At 38.0% G+C, this 20,320-nt stretch overlaps 1 long non-coding RNA gene across 5 annotated transcripts in view; it reads right to left on the bottom strand.

The window, feature by feature from the left end:
- The window catches only part of LOC125701535 (uncharacterized), a 156,519-nt gene extending 149,156 nt beyond the window's left edge, over positions 1–7,363 (bottom strand). For all 5 annotated transcript variants that reach the window (XR_007380278.1, XR_007380279.1, XR_007380280.1 and 2 more), the window contains exons 1-2: positions 7,216–7,363; positions 6,838–6,875 (exon numbers count right to left, since the gene is read on the bottom strand). This is a non-coding gene — a long non-coding RNA (uncharacterized LOC125701535). The remainder of the gene's footprint in view (positions 1–6,837; positions 6,876–7,215) is intronic.
- Positions 7,364–20,320: the final 12,957 nt, after the last annotated feature.

The raw sequence follows: 20,320 nt of genomic DNA, 5'->3' as shown, positions 1-20,320 counted from the left end.
GTGCACTACAGTGCTGCTGTTTGTATAAACAACTACTGTAAGAGAACAGAGTCATGCAGCTATGAGGATTTGATGCCACATTATTGGCAGTTGCCTTTACAGCATTTTATTCTTTGTGTTCTGGAGATCACACAGCACTGTGGGAACCTGCTGACGGCCGGTCCTTCATCTGAGAGAGGGAAGGTGTGATATTACACTTCTGCTTTATCTAACTTGTCCTCCAAGTGGTAAATATGTGTGTGGGTATGCACATATGCAAAGAAAACTTAAAATAATTTATGAAGGAATTACAAAATCCAATATGCCATAATCTTACTAAAGCAAGAAAGAAACCAAAAAACCCCTCCCACATGTTAACAGCTAAATGTTAGTGTACTTAAAAATGCAACTAGGGAAAAGAAATCGCACTAACAAACTTACATCACTATAAAACAATGTACTTGATGACTTCAGCCAGATCACCTACTCATAATATTCACCTATGTTGCCAACACGTTACTGTATGAGAAAAAATCTGCAAGCACTGATGTAATAATATACTCCGGATTATACTGCATCCACAAAATTTACTAAGCTTTTATTATGTATTAATACATCACATACAACAGATGTGTTAGGAAAGGGGGTTCACCTTTCTCTTTGCTGTTGAAGCTGAGAAAGTATTCATCCTCATCCTGTCCTACCTTTCTCCTAACTCCTCCAAATTCCACAAGCTTCTCAGAGGTAGCCACATTTCCCCCTATTTTTCAGTGATTTTTGATCAACTAGTTCTGGCAACAGATTTTAAGATGTAAATAAAGCATATCATCCAAATAAGTCTGGTGGAAAGTGAGGTAGAATTAGATGGAGTCTATGCTTTTAAACATATTTCTCTTTGTGCTAACAAGCAATGTTTATGGCCAAGAAAGCTTTTACATTTTTTTCTAGAGATGGTTTTTCTACATTTGCTGACTGGAACACAGGTTTTGTGTTGTGGTGAGATGAGAGTAGGTATGGGTAACTTGTGAAGTGAAATATCGATCCTCAAAAAAATTATCTGACAGAAGCTGCTTAAGAGCATTGTATTGATGCTATAAAAAGGCAGGTTGACAATATAGAGTATTTAGCAGCATTAGAGTAGTGAATGGGTATTGGACTGGGAGAACACTGTTTCTTAATAAAGACTTACCATTGCCTTTGAAACTGAAAGGAAAATTGATGCATTTTTTCTCACAGCATTCAAATATCATATACAAATATGCCTTCAGACATTACCATGTACTTCCTAAGGAGGTGTGCCCTCTGAATTGTCTACAAACCACTCTTAACTCTTCCCATAAACGTTTTCTCAAAATTCTCAAAGGAAATATGTAGCGAAAAGTACTCATTAAAATAACATGGCAGACCTGGCTGGAACTGACAAAACCAATAAATTCACCATTAAGATTGAAACTCCATCTTTGAGACACCCCGTTGTGCTTTGTTGCATTTTAATAAGTGTTCATCTGACCCTCTGCCAGTTAATTATGGGGATCTTCAGAATTTTGTTCTGGCCCCTTGCTCTGCAGTACTGATGTGCTTCTTTGCTTCTTTCACTTCTATTTTTAGGGACCTTAAGGTGAGTTATCACTGTTAACCTGATAACACCCAGATCTATTTTGCTCTTTCAGATGATCCTATTGAAACAGCTTTTAGTCTTTTCATCTTACCTCCCTAAAGTGCAAATTGGGATCTTAACCGAATCTCTGAAAATAAAATAAAACAAAAGAGAGATGAATCACAAAAATTAGATCCTCTTCTCACTTTTCCCACCAGCCTACTCAAAAGTAGTTTTATTAGATGAAAATCTATTTGCTACTTACAGTATGGCCAACAGAATTGGAATACTGGTGGATCTTTTTTAGACTTTTCCTTTTTTCTTCTTCTTCTTATTCTTTTAATGTTACTTATTTCAACTCACTTTGGTGTTCCCATAATATGACATTGAGAGGACACCATAAATCTTCCCACAAGACTACAAATCTTGTTCCTATTTCAAAGTGTAGGAATCTCACTTTATTACTTCCACACCAAAAAATAATATAAGTGTCCAGGAAAATTTTAATGCAGATGAGAGAGAAGAGAAAAAGAAAATCTGTAGAATATAATGTTTCCTAGTACCTCCTGTAGCTGCTCTTTACAACAAGAAGATTTTCTGGGTTACTCCTAAAAGAAACATAGGTTAGAGAAGGTAAAGGGAATTAATTTCCTCTGAAGAGTAACCTGTCACCCATGAGGAGACATTACTTTGTCTGGTAAAGTAAAGAAATCACAGGAAGGGGACAGAAAAAAAGTTAGAAGTCTTAAAAGAATAATAATAAAAAAAAGAACAAAAAATAAAATTGATTATTTGGAGGATTCTGGGCACAATGGCTACAGGGAAGGGTTTTCAAAACACTGTAGACAAACACTGATATTTTTGAACTTGCATTAAACACTCATCAGAACCTTCTGAGATTTGTCCATCACTAGAAAAAATTAACAAATACTATTTACTAGTGGAATTTTCCCATTGAATGCAAATGATTCCAAAAGTTTATATTCAGAATGTTTCATGCTTGCCTTTGTTAGACAGCTGGTAGAGGGAAAGGGTTGCAAAAATAAAGAAAATTATATATAATGAATATCCAATTGCAGTAGATGCTAGGAGACTAAACGTATTTTTATTGTGAGGACATAATGCTTCTATAACCTAACCTTCCCCACCCCTATAGGGTAAAGAACACTTAATGAAGGAGGGGAGGCTTTTATTAATCTGTAGTCCATTTCTGTGCCATATAATATTCATTAGATATTCACCATTCACCCCATAGTAATTTCTTCCACCCACCGCATATTTTGTAGATGAAAATCTTTCTTCAATACACATTATCTCTTTCTGCAATATAATCATTAAAATTTTAACAAATTTGCAATGCCCTGACACATAGGAGGACAAATTGCATGTTATTCTGAGAAAATCTTTCAACTCGTGGATTATAAAGACTTCAAATTTCTTCTGAAATTGAACGCATCTCAAACTGTACTTCTCAGAAGTGGATCAAGCTTTGTTCTGATAACTTCATCTCAGTGGTAGATTTTCTGCTAGATTGTACATGCCTGTATATTTAATAGTTATATATGTACACATAGCATAAACAATAGACTATTCAGTTTGTCTTTGATCCGTTTCTTAGATTGTTTTATTATACTTTGTTTTGAAACAAGAATTATAGGAAGAATATATCTCTAGGGTAGAGAAAAAGCTGAGAAAAACATAAATTTCTTTTTGTGGTCAAGAAAGGCAACTTTCTGAAAGCTTGAAACATTATCAAATGAAAGTTTATGTGATGGCATTCATTTTTATAGGACACTGTTGCTCCAGTGAACTTGAACAAGAAGTCTGTGATAAACATTTCTCTCTCTTTTTTTTTTTTTTTAAATTACTGTGTATAAATATTCCAAACCAAAGCAACTCTATACCTTGCCTCTTTCAGAATGTGAGCACAATGGGTACCTGTGCTTATACTTTCTGACTGGAGATTATTGCTTTCCTTTGATACACAATTTTATATTATCTGCTTCTAATCAATTGCCCTTTGATATGTAATTTTATAGTATCTGCTATGAATTTCTCAGGCTCTTTTATTGGTATTAGTGAAACCAGGCATACAAAGTAAGATAATCAGTACAAGAAGTTTGAATGAAACAACAAGTTGTCTCCTAATTCTGCTGGCAGATCCCAAGTTCAACCCTATGACAGATTTCTGCCACTTTTTTTCCAAAGTTTTTTTGATTAGTCTGTCTTGGCTTGGACATGGGGCTACTGCCAACTCTTTAGGCCCTCATATTGCAGTCGGATCTCCATGGCTGGGATCCTATTGACCTCAGCAAGTTTTAGGCAGATATAAACATCAGGCGACTATGAATTTGAAGTGTTTCAATTGTTTGGTATCAATTGCAGTGAATTTTCAAATGGCTAGAGATCAACAAATGCACTGATCATACAGGTTCTCACCATGTGGTCACAATAACTGTATCTGTCCCTGTATAACTCATGCACCCACTGACAGTGTTCTACATATATATCCATACATACATGTATGCATATGTGTATATACTGACACCATATTGTGCATTTACACATGCACACATACATACAAGCATTTGCATATATAAAATTATCAGTAAGTCTCTTGAGTACATTAATCTAGTTCCTGATTTTCCATATATTTTGAGTTGGAGGTGATCTGCTTTCTTCCATAGGATTCTGGAGAGATCTGACTTATCTCAGTCACATCACCTCATTCAGGTAAAGCATAAAATGTGCAAGCAATGTCAAAGAACTGAGAATAATAAAGTTATTTATATTAAAAAAGAAATACTTATGTAAATATCTTACATGCACCAGTACCCTGGGCTTTTTTGCAATTACAGAGTGCTAGAGATAGCTGATTTGGGATTTTGGTTCTTTTTCCTATCTTAAAGACATAAATATAAGTAAAGAGAAACACTGCTGTGTCCACTGAGTGCAGCCTTATAAAACTATCTAAGAATGAGGTCTTTCTTTATGAACTTTGGCCTAATATTTTTACAGTTTTCCTTCTGTAGGAGTGATAAATGCAAAACAAACTTCCAAAATCCATTCCCTGTTCTTTTACTGATCCAGAAAATGACCACAAGGCATAGATCTAATAGACCAATCTATGAAAAAAGAACTCTGATCTTCTAAGACCACGGGAATAATATTTGTGTTAATTTCTGCTTGTATACAGCAGGTGTGTAATTAATAGAATCCAGAACAGAGAACACATTCTGGAGCTTAGATTATTTTCCCTTAGTGTAACAAAAACATTCTCTTAAAAAAAAAAAAACAAGCAAAAACCAAACTAAAACAAACAAAAAAAAAACAACAAAAAAAGAAACCACATGGCAAAATATCTGGAAAACACTTCTATTAATTTCCTCCAATATTTTATGTAAAAATGTCATCTATTTTCAAGTGATCTATGTCTATTTATTTCATAGTAAAAAAAAAATACAGGTATTGACATAATATAGAATATTCTTTGTGCAACCAGAAGCCTGCTAGGGCTGTGAGTTCTGACATAAGGGAATTAGAATACTCTGGGTACACTGTAGCACTGTATCCAGAGTTCTGTTCCTTTTAAAACTTACACATAACTGTTAAAATGAAATTATGGTAAATGTGAACTTGAAACTTGTTTTTATAAGCTCTGATTACAATAAGGAGTTGATAACTTGGAAAACATCCCAAAGATACCTGAGGGGTGTAACAGGAGGATTAGAGATACTGAAGAAAAACACATAGCTCATCATTTTCTGGCTGTATCCATTTAATAAGCTGTAGTTCTTGTTTTTTTACAAGTATAGTCTCTTTGTAACTTTCTTACTGCCTCAGATTTTCTTAAAGAGAATGCGTCATCACTATAAAAAGCTTCTTTAAAGTTTCCTCAAGGTGCATTTCTTTTTGTAAACATCTTCAAACAACAAGATGTCCAGGGCTACATCCTGTCCCCATCCCTTGTCCTGAGAAACCTGCTGGAGTTCACGACAGTTCAATGAGGTGCCTATGGTGCCTGAAACTTGGCCTTGGCCTATCCTGATGTAAGGGAGGCCAGACAGCCATCTTCTGTTTACTTCTCTTTTACTCCAAACTTTTATTGGATGAGCATTCACACCCCCAACCTGCCACGTTTCTATTATTGTTGTTATTAATAATTCTTATTATTATTTTAACTAAGTAAGACAGCAAGAAAGTGAACTGCCACGTCCCAGTCCTCTGCTTCAAGAAAACCCACACAGTTATGACATGGGCCCATGACCTCAGGAAATCAGAATAGGAATCAAGTTATAAGACGGAAGCCATGGAGTTGGAGTAATCATATAATAGCAAGAAATAAAATTGCTTAGCTGAGCAGAGAGCATCATAACCATGTACTTCCTTAAGATTTTTCTGAGCAACCTGCTTAATTTTAACACAGAATAAAAACGTTGCATTTTAAGTCACCTTGAAGGCATAAATAATCATTTATTGTTAGTGCTCTATATAATATGATAGATATTTTTCATTTTCTTTTTGTAGAAGTCTGAAGACAGAAGGGTCAAGATTTTCTTTGGTGTTACAATTGTATTCCACACCAGTAAGAAAAAAGGCCATCGTCCATATAAAAACATATGGTGATCAAAATAACTATAATAATAAAAAATTTGCCCTTCGTCTGAAGTAAATTTTATGTTAATTTTATTTCACGTGACAACCCCTGACCTTCCCTCCCCCCCCCCCCCCCCAAATAATGACAGACAAGGAACTGTTTCTTTGATGAGGCACACTTTTGAGCAGTATGTTAGGGATGTGAGGAGGCATCTTGCAGACGTCCTGCTGCTCTGTCCCGAAGCTGCCTCAGAGGATAAAGCGGTGGTCATTCCCCCGAGTGCCAGCCCCTCCTCTCAAAGATGGGGCAGCAGCAACGAGTAGCACATAGCCTCTCCTGGAATGCAGACTGGCTTTGGGATAAATGCTAATGCTTAGGCAGAGCAATATTTACTGATATTCCCCTGGCCAAACATTGCAGCTGTAAGTGTAAAGCATGTGAAGATGGCAAAGCAGCCAGCCCCCTTCCCAAGAGTGTTTTTCTTTCTTTTTTTTTTTCTCTCTCTGCTAACTATAATGGTGACTGCTTCTCTGCCTAAACAGCTCTGAAGGGCTATGAAAACTGAAGTCTTCCAAAGCTGTAAAAGGTTTCCTCGTATTTACAATAAAATTCTGCATTACAAATCTCCTAGTAAAATCTCTGAATCGTTGCAAGCAGTACTTACATAATTGTCCGTTAAGTCAGTATTTGTGTATTCAACACCTAGAAAATAAGGAAAGTGAATGTGGGTAAGGAAGGGAAAAAACAAAGGCAGGGGAAGAGAAGGGAAGGAAAAAAAAAAAAAAAAAAAAAAAGGAAAACCCTACCCTTAAACCCTTAAACAGCCGTGCAGCTATTAAACATATGCCAAAGTAAACAATAGTGTTAGGGTCTGCCATAGCTTTGCCCTGCAGGTAGACGGCAGGCGGCACAGAAGGAAAGCAAATGGAAAGGAAAGGAGAAAGACAGTACAGGATGTGGATGAGATGCCGAGCCCTGAGAGCATGAACGGCCTGATTGTGATCCTCAAGTCACACCATCAGCCATGCAAAACAGGACATACCTTTCTGGCTTGCTGGTTCTGTCGGCTGAAACAAAGCAGTCCCATTCTCAGCGGGAGGCCAAATCAAAATGAAATTTTATTTAGTCTGCACTGTCCCCAGATTGGGTTTCAGAATGACTGCTTTAGGAGATAGCATGGATGTGGCTGATGCATGCTTTGCATATGAAACTGCAATAGAAAAAAAAAATCTACATAATCAAAAAAATCTGTGCTGTGTGTATGGCAAGAACCCCTGGATGTCAGTGATTCAGCTACAATGGATGTTTTTAAGAAAATGACCTTTCTGAATAAAACGCACATTTGTTCTCAGCAATACTATTTTCAATAAATATATAATAGATCATTTTGCATGTAATTATTCGGAAGCTGCCCTGAGAGGCTGAAATATCAAATCTTTTTTTTTTCTTCTTTTTTTCCTTTTTTTTTTTTTTTTTTTAATCATACATCAGAATTACAGTTTGGAAACAAATGCAGAGAAAATATCTATTTAAAGGGGATTTCTCTTGCTTGCAGTGGCTGGTAGTGATTGCACCTTTGAATCCTCTTCAATTTAGTGTTTTGTTTAGGTCCCTTCTTCCCAGAGTATCCAAAGAAAGGTCTATTGCAGTAAAGAACATCTGCTTTTGTACCACTGATCTAATTCATCCTACCTTGCACTTTCAGGAGAGGATTCATTCTTTGATTACACACTTAATTTTATAGGCTATTAATAAATAAAAAAAGATCATCAACTGATCACACAGCATTTTCAGAGGAAGTTGGAAATAACTTGCAAAGGCAAGGAGTAGACTGCAGAATATGCAGGGCATACACCATGTAATGCCTTTGTTGTCAGTTATGCTGCAAATGAGATTTTCAAATAGGATTTGCAGAGGCAGGGCAGTGATCAACACAGTGCAACATCCAAGAAAGGGAAGTTGAGCACAGTGTTCAGAGAAACAAGGGGGCAGAATGGAGCCTGTTCGTAAATACATATTATTATCCAAAGAAAACACTTATCACTGCTTGATTTTGCTATGCTACCAACTAGAATAGGTGATACTAGTAATTTTGTATGTGCACATCTGTGTGGGCATGGGTGTTTGTATTTATCTGTGTGCAGTGCAAGTAAGGGCTACAGTCTTTGTACGTGTCTGTGCTTGATGCTTACAGTGTAAAGAACAAGCCAAAGCAGAACAAACAATACACATTTTCAATTGACGGATATTTCTATGCTGAAACAAGCAGTGCTAAAATCCTGTGCTCTATATCATGCGGACAGCCAAAAAATGGGAGGGAAGGAAAAAAAAAAGGAAACATCAAAGCACCATAAAATCTTAAAAAATGTAAAGGGGATAACAATCCCAAATAAACAATATGTATAAAAACTTCCAAGAATAATGAGATACAGTGCAAATCATTCACACAATGTGCTTTCACACAGCAATGATGGAAGTCACTGACAACAATGCAACCATGTGCAGATACTCCTTGGAGAAACAGTCGAGCAAATTTTTTAATTCTATCTTCCATGCTTTGCAGGCTGAGTTTGAGACAGTATAACAAAACATGTTGGAATATCAGTGCTTTAAAATTAAGCACTGGGCATTATGTAAGGTAACTTCTTAATGAGTTCTCCTATTGCTATTTACAGCTAGAAATCCGTAAGGAGCACAGTGAAAAATATAACATTTGTTCTCGTTATGTCTTGGAACAACTGCTTTTATATTTGTAGTCATCCTAACTGTTGTTCCAAACAAGATATTGAGATAGTCCCCAGCCTCATGCTGTATCATATTTATTCTGATGTATATCTTACAGTGAAGCGTTGTCTATGTTGAATTAATTTGATTTTTTTTGGTGGTATTATTTTTATAAATGCTGCTTTTTTTTTTTTTTTTCCTCAAAGAACTTCCCACTTCAGGGAAAAAGAAAGATGTGATTGCTTTAAAAATAGAAGACCAAAACCAAAGCTAGTATTCCCAAAATTCAATGCACCTGGCATTCACTTTATACCTAATAAGCATCCGTGAATATGCAAATGTTCAATGTCTCCAGTAACCTCATTAATTTATTCCTCAGGCAATCAAAGAATGTGAACCAGTCCTCTGCTACTAATACTGGAAGTGGTACGCTGCTCAGTATTGTGAGAATCAGCTGAAAACACATTCTGCATATTGAAAAACTGTTTCATCTTCCTTCCTCTGCCACTCTAATTCAAACAAAGACTTCCTACCTCAGTTTACATAGCTGACAGCAAAAGTTGAAAAACACAGAAAAATAATTAAGATATATATAAATTTTATGCGTACATCCATATGCACACATACATGCTGGAAACATAAATAGTTTGAAGAGACCTCAGTAGAATTCCAGTTTGAAAAGCACTGGAGTTTTCTTATTTATTTACTTGGAGGGGGGGGGAGCCTCGGAAAGGGAGGGGGGAAGAAATGACCTGCCTCCTCCTCTGCCGAGCAGCTGAATAATCTTTTCCTTTGCCCACATTAAAAGCCCTGAATAATGTTTATAAAATGTTAGGGAATCCCGGTAGGTTTCCTATTTAACAAGCCATGTATGACAAATCACAGTGTAATGTACTACGTTCTTAATCTTTAATTAGAATGTGAATATCTGTGAGAGAACGCAGTTAACTTTGACACATTAAATCTTCTGGTTAAAGTGCCTTACAGGAAGTGCAAAGATGAAACACTGCAACAATCTACTGCCTCTCTCCATTCACCCAGACAGTTGGGGAAGGATGATAACATCTTGTAATACCTGCTCTGTAGTAATTAATCGCTGTGGTATTTAGGACCATTCAAGTAGACAAATATGACAGAGACAGGGACAATTAGGAACCTTGTTCAAGCTACATTAACTTTTCCAGCTATTACAACACAGCAGCTCAAGTTTGCTTGTAAAAGCTGCAGAGGGATTGTTATGCATTAGCCGTGTGATTATTAATGAAAGAAAAGGAGAATTGTGTTTATTGTAGTTTGAAAATTGCAAATAAATTTCAATTATCTGCTATGTCATTTTGTTAAACATGCATTCTGGAAATGCCTTTGTACTCTAAATCATGAGCTACTTAGAGCAAACTAATACTAGAAAGCCTTTGGGAGAGATAAAGTCAATATTTTTGTTGAGCTGGCCTTCTTCCTTGTTGGAACTGGAGATGGACCGACTACTCAAGGATATTTCAGGTAGTCAGCAAGCCCCGTGGGTGCTATGGCTCTCCCTCTGCCTTCATATACTCAGAGGCATCCAAACTGGACTTCTTGCAAGCTTGGGCACAGGGCAGACTGACCGCCTGCTCCACTAGGTTAGGAAAAGCCAAACTCCCTTGGCTACCACATGCAAAAAGTGTGCACAGATAAATACATACACAACGGGGAGAAAAAAAAAAAAGCCCTCCAAAAAGCCCTTTGTCTCCCTCCCATTATCGCCACAGCCATCAACAGAGTGGGCTGAATGAAACACAAGGGAAAGATTTGGGACCTGGTATGGATTACGCATTTTAAAGGTTACGCATTGTGCTTTACTTTCCCATCGATAAACAGCAGCAAATGCAGCACAGATTGTAAAGTTTATGTTTTAACTATATCTTGGAGGCTGCATAGTTTGCCACTGCTGTTTAGCACCTCGCAAACATTTAACTGGTCTCAACATTAAAGGAGGGTGGACAGAAAACAACTGAACTGGACAAATACTGCGAAGACTTTGGCATGAATATTCCCCTGAATGTTTTTGTTTTGTTTTGTTTTTTTTCTTTTGAAATGGAATCATCTAAACCTGTGGCCCTTTTATGTTCACTTTTCATGAATATTTGAACTAGAGTTTCATAGCAGCATGAAGGCTCACAGAAAGCTAATTTGAAAGTCATACGTGCAAGTGTTTGTGGAAAACGAATTCTAAATTTGCATGTGCAAATATTTGCACTGGGTATGCTGCCCTGATCGCCCAGTCAGCGAGCAGAAGCACTTCCACGTGCCTCACCGGGCCAATCACAACGGAGGGACCCAGCTTGAGTTTCAAATCTTGTGTCAAATTTGCCCAGTGAACTTGTTTATGATTAAGCTGTAAAGTAGGGGAAAAAAAAAGTGTTAAAAGTGTATGAAATGCACTTGAACAACAAATGTTGATTTGAGATGTGTGGCTGGGCATTTCAGAGGCAGGAACAGAGGCACGCTGGCACAAAACAGAGTTTGTCAGAGAGTCTCTGGGAAGACTGTTTTTACCTCCTCTCTCCTCCCAGACGGTGAGAAAGAAAAGGGAAGGGTAAAAACGCCAGTTGGGATGGGGACCATTCTCTGCCCATCTGCCCACTTTATGGTCAGTCTATTAAACTGCCACCCTTAAAATTCAGAATATTTGTAAGCCTCCAAGTGCTTTCTGAACATTTAGGAAAGAACTCAACCGCGTGTTTGGGGGTGATGTCTCCCATGCTCTTACTTTCTTTTATTTTCCTGTTTTTCAGTTGTGGTGGTTGCACGCTACATGGCTAGGCTACATGCACGCCGTTTTCTGTGCCCTGCCTCATTGTACCCTGGAAAGGAAAAGAAAAGCCAGCTTAGCACGGCAGAGCTCTGCAACCCCACCCCAGAATCCGTTGTTCCAAAACGAAGGAGGGAGGGGGCTGGGGCAGGGGGAAGAAGGGGAAAGCAGCTCAGTGCACAGCAACAATTCCCCCTCTCAGCTGAGCTGCAAATGATGTCAGCTTTCTGATTACAAACTGCTTATTTATGCTTCAACAGCTGCCAAGAGCAGCAAATAAGTGGCTAAAAGAGTGTCTAGACCAGGCATTCAGGCCTCTATTGTTTGCTGGTTGTTACCTGGTTGACAGCGATGGGTACAGCTGCCTGGTGTGAAAGAGAGCAAGGGATGGGGAGGCAGTGATTGACAGAAGGGCCCTCGGGGTCAGGCGCAGCCGGCCCCGATGGCCCCATGGCTTTATGTTCCCTGCTCTGAAGGGAAGGCGATGGCTCTGCCTAGAGGTTGGAGGTGAAAGGAAATGTTTGAGGGTAATGGGAAAAATCCTTTAGCCAAATTTGTGATCATGAACAGTTACTCCGGGGAATTTAAGGCAAAGTGTTAGGCAGCTTTCTCTATATGCAGAAATGGTTATTGGTGGCAACTGAGGGAATAATAATGCGTTACATGTCTGCATGTGAAATGTATCTTTGCGCAGTCCCTCACACTGGAGTTTAAAACTGCTTGCAGTCTTATTCTAATGTAAGTTAAAAATGATAATACTGCTGCAAACTGGTAATGTGTGCTATGAGCTCTGTTCTGCTACAGGGCTGGCTTGAAAAGCATTTCTGAGCTTTCCTGCAATGTATTCAGATATTTGGGAGTGAAAAAATAGATATTCAGACCGGACAATGATTTATCGAAAGCTCCCGTCTATTCCTTCAGTGAACTCTACTCTCTTGGTTTAGGTGCTGCATGGGGCAGTGTCTTAAAAAACTCAGTGTGAACAGCTACTCGGTGAGAAACCTAAATCCATAAAATGCTTTTTTCTTTTTTTCTTTTCTTTTTTTCTTTTTTTTTTTTTTTTTTTTAAACCAATATAGAGATGTCTTCAGCCTGGTTCTGATCTCATACATGCTAGTGTGGTCCAGGCATAATCCTACTGAAGTCAGAGCAGTGACATTCATTCAAGCAAACTGCAATCACTGGCAGGCTAACCGAATTTCTCACCTCCCACCCTACCCTGCCCCCACGGTAGGATGCTGTTCAGAAAAGAGGCAAAAGCTCTCCAAAGTTTTAAAGGGAGGAAGCCAATGAATTGTTGTTAATGTTTTTAGTTTTAAGAACAACAAATCCTGATTGAAAAGTCTTGAAGCAACATGCAAAAACTACTGACAGGGGTGCACCTGGGGAAAAATGAAAGCTTTATGCACACTAACAGGTCCACCCCTACCTTAACCCAAATGCATGCAGATTAAGTTGCTTGGGCAGGCACAAGTAGAATTAATCTTACATTGGCATTTTCTGACACAAGGCGAAGTCCTATGCCAAGAAAAAAAGTTGATTTTCAGAGCTTGCTACATATGACAGAATTATTAAATGTTTTATGACCATATGGTATTTTTTTTACTGTAGTGTTTGAAATAGATCATAATTAAAATATGAGTAACCTTACTCCAGCAAAAGATAAGAAAATGCTAAATACTAGTCCAGACCACAGCAGCAGCTGGAGAGGTAAGAAGTGCAGCAGAGCACCTGAGTAACATAGACTTACTTTGAGTACACAGTTGGCTTTCTACATATCTGATGCAAAAGCTGTAACTAAAATGAAATCATGTTAAATTAGCTGTAAAAAATAAGTTGATTTAATTAAGCACAGAAAGACTTATTAGATATAATAAAATGTTAAAAAGTCAAATGATGTGCAGTTACATTTCAGCTAACACTGCTCAACAAATCCACTAAATTTATTCCTTTCAATAATGATCTGTTTTGAGCGTTTAATTAGATAAATAATATTTAATCACTTCAGCAAATTTGAACTAGAAAAATTTCTTGTCATCAGTGGTGACTCATTCTTGCTAATGTCTACCTTTAAAGAAAAGGTAAAACTACATGATATTCTGGAGCAGCAGTGAGTGTGAGGCTGGTACAAAGCTGTCTCTAGGCCTCATTAAAAAAACAAGGTTTGCTAAACAAACTATTATTTACAGTCAGAAGTGTGCATATTTTACTGGAAAAGAGCATTCACTTGTTTGCCTCTTTTCAGCATCAGGCACTATAAGTAGATGATAAGAAAAGATATTCAATAGATGTCCTATAATTCATCATTATACTGTTTCATTTAATAACTACTTTGCTGAAGTGATTGGCGTGATTACAGGAAAATTACTTCAAATTATTCATCTCTTATCTAGCATCTAAGATGTCCTAAACTTGCATGAGAGTTAGCATAATGGGACCTATTAATTGCTAATGCTGCGAGTCCTTCACTACTTAAATATCCTTTCTACCAGGTGTGCTGCGTAATGCAAATAGAGAAAATACATACCAAAATGATCTCTTTCTAAGATGGTGTCACCCAAAGTTTAATAATTGAAATACCAAGTGCAAAAGCCATATGGCCCATCCATCAGTTCAAAAGAGCTAGATGTTCCTATCTTTTATCTTTCTGTCTTTTTTTCTCCCTCTTTTATGCACAAATGTCTGCAGGTGCGCCTACATGTGTAAGAACAAGTGAGTGAACAGTAATGGTATAGAGCTTATTTATTTTCTACATAGACATATTGTTTTGAAAGGCTGTTATAAAAGGCGAAGTGCATAGTCTCTGCCCTGATGAGCACCTTCTCGTCTTAAAACCCTGTTTTTCATATGCTCTCTGTTCCACGAAATTTACTCCTATGAGTGGATGCTTTGAAGTAAAGAAGTATTATTATCTGTTAAGAGCAGAGGAAGTTAGAGGAAAAATAGGCGGAAGCTGTATTTGTCCTCTCTGCAGTCTAGATTTCACAATCAATGAAAAATTAGGGGAGCCTTACATCCTGTGCTTTCTGAGATCCTTGATGAAATCCACTGCAGTAGAAATCAGGGGTAGTCCTTTGCTGTCCCTCTTTCTAGCCCACATGTGGCATGCCCTTAACTCAAGGGCTATCTGTGAGACTTTTTAAAGCTATCTAAGATGGAGTATGTTCCCTGAGGGCCCATTTCTTTCATGCACTGCACCTCAAAAACACACCAAAACTGTGCAAAAGAGACCCACATGGTTACAAACTCTCATTAGTGCTGAGCTGAAATCACATGGCAGGGATAAAACCATGAAAATTCATGCTTTATTTTCTTTACATAATTCAATCTTTGGTCCAGGATCAACTGTCTTTCTTTTCGCTTGCCTTTTTCTTTGTTGGTTTTATTATCATGACAAATACCTTAAGTTTGATTAACTCTGTTCATGATATGTGATGATATGGAATACCTGTGGGAAATCACAACACTGATCTTAAAATTAAGAAAATAAAAGAAATATGGGAAGGAAAACAAATACAAATAAACAAACAAAAACAAATGCAAAGACACAGAGACCTCGTAAAAACTGATTTTTACTTACATGTGGCAAGTGACCAGAGCCTAAGGGCTCTGGGCTTTCTGACAAAATCCAGCTTGAAATGCAGCCTCCAATAAATGGGCAAGTTGCCCAAGTAACTTTCAGGTAGGAAACAAACCCTGGACGTCTAATACCCCATTTACCAGCAAATGTAGAAAAAGCCATCACACCTAGCATATGTAGATAAATTTAAAGGAAAACATATGCTTGAACCCTGCTTGATATAACGTTGGAGGTTTTTTTTAGCATGCAGTTGCTTCTAAACATGCAAATAATCCACTGAATCAGGAAACCCACCATGAAGAAACACCTTTGAGAGAACAGTATCTTAAAAAAGGCTGTTATTTATAAGGTGAGGGACTGACAGTCAAACCTTGGTTTTTGTTCTGAATGAGTACATCACTACTAGCTTGTGGAATTCACCAGTGGTAACATCTGAACACGGGGCAGAGAAGCTTCGTCCTTAATCTGCTTGCTTGTTGAAAGTAAAAACTTTCAGAGCTCTCTGTTTCCTTTTTTATTTCAAAGTGACAGCCCCAAGACTGAATTTTGAATTCTCTGTTAAATGAAGTAGTTGTAAAAAAAGTTCTAGGTGTAAATGTATCTGTTTTGTTTGTTTGCTTGTTTTAGTAGAAACCTATTAGCTGATTAGAAGATCAGTTTTTCAATGCTGGTTGTCAGCCATATTGTAGAAGAAAGACCCAAATAGTTATTAGGCATCACAGACAACGCAGTAATTTCAAATTTCACCAAGCTCCAGTGGAAGAACCTTCCCTGGTGTAGTTAATGGATGTGAAGGTGCCTTCAAAAACAGTGTGGGCTCTGCACAAAGCAACCTTTTAGGTTACCTACTGAATATGCAGCACATTCACCTCCACTTCAACTCAATGGAATCAGAAACGTTTTTCATTTGTTCACTGTTAGACAATGTGGAAAAGATATAGGTTCTACATGAAGACCTCAATTTTTGCCTAACATACTAACAAGAATTCCTAGTTAGATAGCTTGAACAGTGTCATGGCTACATTAGCATGCTAGGCACTTCAAAGTTTTGCCAAGGCAACAGTGATTTAGGCATGAGATTCACTTTTCATTTTCCTCTTCAGTATATCTGTACCAATTAATACAGCCTGAATTTGACAAGACCATGAGTGGTTTGCTTCATGTAACTCCTTTATTACCTTATCTTAAAATGCTGGAAAATACCAGAGCATATGGAATGCAGCAGGATGAAAAAGGAATTAGGAGAAAAAAAAAAAAAGTTCACATTGTTTACTAATAATAAGGGGTGTGCCTGAGTTTACAGACTGATTTGGAAGAAATTACTCAGGTCTCTTATTTTTGGATCTGTCCACATCTTTCTTTCTGGCAGGCTGTAATTCTCATATTCTGAAGGCCTTCAATTTAATCTACTATTCAGTGGTACATACTAGTTCTGCATTGAAAGTGCTTGACTATTTGACCTATGTACCACAACCCAGAGGGAAGTGTTCATAAGGAATACTGGAGTAGAGTGATCCTGAGAAGTGCCTCCACTTTTATCTCCCCAGTGGAAAGCAGATCTTTCAAGTCTTTATTGGTTTAGAGTCTTGGGTAAGGGATCAGTCAGAGAACCTGGACAACAGCAAGAAGCAATGGCAGTGGGGAACCATTAAGCCCATTGACTGGGTAATATGAGTCATGTAAACCCCAAGTCTTTATATAAACACAGTTAAGGGGTGAAATTTGTGGAGCATCTTCACCAGCTTCTGCTGATATTTGGAGCATATCCTACCAGCAAAAAAGTCTCCTCTTGGGAAGTACTAGCAATATACATGCTGGATACTGCTTGCCATCTAAACTACAGCCTTTCAAGAAGAAAAAGCACAAGCTTCTTGCTGCTCAAGCCTGGATTTTCTAGCTGAAATATCTGGGAAGTTAGTTCTTTGTAAGACAGTTTGGGGGAGGATACTCAACGCACACAAAGACTAATTGGCAGCAAGTAGCGTTGGTGACTCCTACACTATTGAGAACCTCAGGCTTCCAGCCAGTTTTGCTACTGCAGGAAGTTAAGGACTTTGTGATGCCCTTGAAATCTCTTTCTTTCTCTCTGTGTCAGGTTACAACTATGACTTTTGGTCTCTTTACTTATAGTCTAAAGATTAGTGTTCGATGCCGAGAGGCATTTTACAACTTGCATTAAATGAAGGGGATGTTTTGCTAGACACATTGATTGCATAGTGATCTGTGCTTAGAGGTGATCCTCTGAGTTCCTTGGCCTGGAAAAGAGCACCAGTAAGAAGCATGGTGGAATACGTACTCCAGTAGATGCCTCTATAAGAAAAAGCAGCAATGCCCCTCCCTTTGCTGCAGGTACATCCATTCCAGGTAACAATCTGAGTTCACATACGTGTCGAGAGTTGTGAGAACTCAATGGCAACATCTCTGTGGTGGGAGACAGGGACATATTCCTGTGCTAAGGTCTATATTTGTGCCTCAGCAGCCTACTGCTGCAAACCAAAACAAGGTTTGTTGAGTGTGCAGAACTTCTCTTGCTCTGATGCTTTCTTACAGAGCATGTAGATGTCCACTTGGAGTGCACCACGGAGTGTCCCCTCCATGGCAAAGAGGTGGCCAAGAAGCACTTCACCTGGCTAGAAAACATGAATGACCCCAGTTAATTTTAGTGTAGGTTTGGAAACTGCAATTTTTTGCAAAATCTTTCCTTTTAAGACCAGTATAAGTAGAAGAACAACCTCCTGACTAGTGACTTAAAGACATACTTATTTTCTTGCTGCCTCTTCAGAACATTAGAAGGCTTGCACAACTATTTTGCTGAGAAATGCTGCTCACAGGTGATTACAGGTGGCATACTGTAAGATGTGCTGCTGTCAGGTCTCTGTGGACCCAGGACCGGAGCCCTGTAATTCTGCTTCATCATGCAAAGGGGGATGTCATTTCTGTAAAAGCAGATGGTGGTATGAGTGGGCTCTAGGCATCACTATCAAGATGAAGTGAGACAGCACTTGTGACAACTTAATGCTGACTGAGTAACATCAACACAAGTCTTCTTTTCTGTTGTAGCTGTCTGAGGATGTCAGAAGATATGGATCTGAGATTGATAAGACACTTTTGACAGCATAATGGCTGAAACAGTTTTGAAACATTTAAAGCAACAATAAAACGTAAAAGGGGGAAAAAGGATGAGGATAATGGGGTACGACTTCTCAAAGGACATGAGGTTTCATTTCTCTTTGAATAATTTTGTGTCTTCAAAACTACTTCTTTTTGAAACTGCAAGTCACAATTTTCCAGAAGAAGTCTGTTACACACCTAGGAATCTTCTGAAAGCAGCACTGTGGCTTCCTATCCTGTCCTGTTCCTATCCTGTTCACTGTAACTCTCACCATTTCTCTATCTACATTTGTTCCACTTGCATGGGCATAAGCTTTTGGAAAGATTTTTGGGGGCTACTCATAGTTCAGTTGCACTGTTTGGCTTGCTAAATCATGACCCGTTTCAAAACATGTAGTAAAATCAAATAATAGACTTAGAACTTCATACATTCATCCAAAGAAAATAAGAGATATGCAGGCCTGTAAACACAGCATCCAGTAATTTACCTCCTTGAAAATCTGAGAGGTATTAACGTGATTTTAGGCAGTTAAAATTAGAGAAACAAAATAAAACTCGGAAACAGACCCCACTATTTCTGACACCTGAGCCCCCCCAGAGAGGGAGGGGCTCTGTGAAATTAGTCCTTAAGAGAGAACAGATAAAAATAAAAAATGCGATTAGTGTTGCAGCAAATTATGACTGTATCAAAATTAAAATCACTTTGCTTAAAATATGACTTTGTAAATGAAGACCTTAAATTTGCTTGGAATTCCTCTGCTTTTTAAATTTATTTTTTAGTTTTGTAAAATCTATACATTCACCTCTCCTCCAACACCCTCAAGAAAGTATCTTCATGGTAATTAAGCAAGTTGTTAAAACTAAAAGGAAAAACAGTCTGAAAAAAAAAAAAGATTTTAAAATTTACACTTAAAATCCATTCCAGATTTGTTGAATTCATGACTTTGATGTGTATTTCTGAGGCTGTTATTACTGTACTTTTCTACTGCAATGTGATTGAACTCTCAGAACACTGCTCCACACAAATTAAAGGGCGATTTAAAAAAATAAAATAAAAAAAGTGGTTTCAAATTTATGCTGATCTGCAGAGAGAAATTAAAACAAATGTAAAAATCATTAAGATAAATAGATAATGGTTGTTATTATTTTCTTTTCCTGAACATTTGAGCTTTCTTTTCTCTTTAGCACATTAATACGTTTTTCCCCCGTTGGAAATAAAAGCTATAGGCCCAGTTCTGTCATGGCGGTGAGCAGGCAGTTGGATACGGTAATGCATGCCTGAAGCCTTCACCAAGGATGATAAGCCTGCATGAATTTTACGAGTCTCAGTATCAAGGTTGCCCTCGCCCAAGGGATTTAAGAATAAGGGGGGAAAAAAGAGAAGGCAGATGTATGAATAACTGGCATTGTAAATCTTCACCGTGGCAACCTACAGCTAGAAAAAGTCTGTGATGGGTTCATGACTTGAGAAGAAAGCGACACAGCAGAATGTGAATGGATTTTCTTCAGCTACTTAATACACTGCTTAGAGCAGCTTAAGGTTGTGCGTGTGAGAGAGAGGATGCGTGTGAGAGAGAGAGAGTGTGTGCATGTGTGTAAGGAGGGGGGGATCTGTGGAAATTTGTTAGAGAGAATTACTAGTGTTATACAGCTTGCTTGGTCTTTTTTTTTTTTTTTTTCCTTTTTTGGGGGAGGCTGTAGGGGAGGAGGAATACCATTTAGTCTCAGAATATAAATGACTAGATTTTGCTTGGGAAAAAAAAGATGGTGGGGGAGGTGCACAGAATTATGCAGGCAAGTAACAATGAGCAAATTGGACCCTTAACAATACAGCACAAGGTCATAGCGAAAGTCACCAGAGTGGGGTGGTGGGGGTGGCTGGTGGTAGAAAACAGATCATGATAAATAGCTTCCCATTTTGCAAAATCTGGTAGTTAATGA

The sequence above is a fragment of the Lagopus muta genome, chromosome 1 (assembly GCF_023343835.1).
Source record: "Lagopus muta isolate bLagMut1 chromosome 1, bLagMut1 primary, whole genome shotgun sequence".
Taxonomy (NCBI): domain Eukaryota; kingdom Metazoa; phylum Chordata; class Aves; order Galliformes; family Phasianidae; genus Lagopus; species Lagopus muta.
This window is presented reverse-complemented; position numbering and strand designations above follow the sequence as displayed.